This window comes from Phytophthora infestans, genomic scaffold (genome assembly GCF_000142945.1).
Source record: "Phytophthora infestans T30-4 supercont1.25 genomic scaffold, whole genome shotgun sequence".
Lineage (NCBI taxonomy): Eukaryota > Oomycota > Peronosporomycetes > Peronosporales > Peronosporaceae > Phytophthora > Phytophthora infestans.
This window is the reverse complement of record NW_003303734.1, coordinates 127,001-129,486: the sequence shown is the minus strand read 5'-3', so window position 1 is coordinate 129,486 and position 2,486 is coordinate 127,001.

Sequence of the window (2,486 nt, the reverse complement as noted above, 5' to 3'; positions counted from 1 at the left end):
CAGGACACAGCATGCTGAACAAGGACGGCAACTCTGCGCGAGGTGACATGCGTCAGGCAATTTCGATGGTACTAAAGATGGCGGCCGCGGCTTGGTGGGATGGTAGTTTCGTGTACATATGGTGTCTAATGCAGACGCCTCTACCAAGTCATCCATGGTTAGAACGGCTGGAAATCAGGCGCTGGAATTCTCCGCAAACATGCATGGTGTTGATCGACTAGATCAAATGCGTGGTCGATTGCGCTCGCTCTGATTGACGTCGCACGATCAAACGCATACCTGACACGGCGTTTGACAACACCTGAGTCCACTGCACGGGACCCGCATATAGTCTTAATGGCTGAGTAAGTTACCGAGGCTCATATAGGTGTTCAACAGGTGCATGCTCCAAGTGATGGTCGTCTATTTTACGGACGGAAAATGCCTGGAAGTGTTGACTGTGGCAAGATTTGATCTCGACAACTATACCTCAACAGCACATTTCAAGACCAGCAACAAAATTTACGTCTGTTTCCTCCCGACATATACACGCGGACCAGAATCGAAAGCGACGACGATGTATAATTTGCCGGTGGGAGGTTCGATACTCTACAGGGGCGACTTACTACTGTCATTTGCACAATGTGTGGTTGTCTAGTGGCGCTCACGTCGAAGGACACAAGCCATGGTGTTGCCCGAGCACAAATTTAACGTGGTGGCAAACGGTCCACGACTTCTACTTGCCCAACCAGCCGTTTACTTTAAAAGACAACGTGCGCAGGAGGGCTCAGGTGGTAGTATATCAAAGCGAAGGTGCCACCAACTCAAAGCCGCCAGTGGCACGACAAAGTCAAATGACGGTTTATGGTGGGGAGACAGGCGATACTGATCGTGGCGTCAACGACGCGATGATTATATCGCTGGTTGTTCAAGGAGAGTGCTGGGTTGGTTGTGGCTTATTTTAGCGTGTTAGTGACGGATGTGTATGGGTCTTTGTTTTATTATATAGGTCCAGAAGTATTGGGCGTGATGGAAAACACGGCCACACCGGTCAAAAATAAGAACGTGGCGCTAGTAATGGTCGTGAGCGAGGCGAACGTGGTAGAACTGAACGTGGTTGACTTCTCCGCGGCCGGAGACTGTATTGCGGTACTACAGTATCTGATTCAATAGATAGTCGGAGAATAGACGACATTTATTTACGCTTGTATAAGAAAATACAATGGGATGTTGCGTTCCAGCTACAGAAAACCCCAAGCGGGCTAACAAACCCCTATATTTGACAGAAAGGCTACTTGCACGTGGAGCGATGCGTTGGCCAAAAATGTGCAACTCACAGCAGCAAGTCGGGTCCTTGATATGTTGCACAACTCCCGTGCAATTAGCAGGTTTGCCAACTCCTCGAACAAGAAGGTGTTTGCAAATGTGAGTATAGCATCGCACATCGGTAGCCTACAAGACAGCGCAGCTTCCTGGACGTCCGATGCGATAATGTTCACTTTTCCAAGAAGAGGGTACCACTTCGCAAACCTTCGAATTCGTCCCTCGCCGAGTATACACAAGTCTGCTCGCACCTCCATCCCATTACAGGATCCGAAAGTGGTTGTTAGCGCGACTTGAGCTACCACATTGCCGATGCCGGCCCTAATGTCGATGAAAACATCGCGTTCACTCACTGGCCCCATGACGTGAATAAGACCGGTGATTCCTACCGGCAGGAATTCACCGACATTTGTTGCTCGTCATGGCTAATCCACCACAGGCAACTTGCATCCGTGCCCGACAATCCAAATCCTCTCTAATCACTTGAAATTGTCACTGATTCGGGATAGTGACCCTGCGTCAGGTCCATTCTCTTATTTCTGAGAAAGCACTTCACCACAATCGCCTCCTGTACGTGGTCGATCCATGCATTCCACCAACACGTTGGCGTACCGCAAGGGCGCTCACATCACCTAACAAAGCCGCAATCACTTACATGCAGTCAGGTAGCTCGAGTAGCCTAGATTGAGTTTCTTTATCGTCGTGGCTTGTCGGTAACGCGACCCTAGCGGTAGCTGACATTTGTACACCAGTCGTAAGATCTGCGGACCGTCGAGATGATACTAAAGGCTGGGCAGACGCCGTGCGACTTATTGGTCTCGATGGAGGCGCGACTAACGTAGCGGGTGGTCTTGCAGGCGAAGTTGCAGTCTGGCTTAGTCTCGGTAAGACTGAACGTCCATGACGGGGCTGCTGCTTGATATCACCAAAGAAACATCGGGGGAAGCTGCTGATTGTGTTACCGTAGGTTCGTTTGAGGCTCGCCAAGCGAAGTAGAAGCTCTCACCTTGAGGGCTTTGTTTTCGCCACACGCCGAGCTATGTAGGCCCATGTTATCCTAAGACCCTCCTGCTCAAACTGCAGTGCAGTTTGCACAAGCATCCTAGTCTCCCAGTCTTGAAGATTGTGCCGCATGACGAATCAAAGCTTGTTTCCTATCTTTTGCATGTCCTCGCGACGACCAG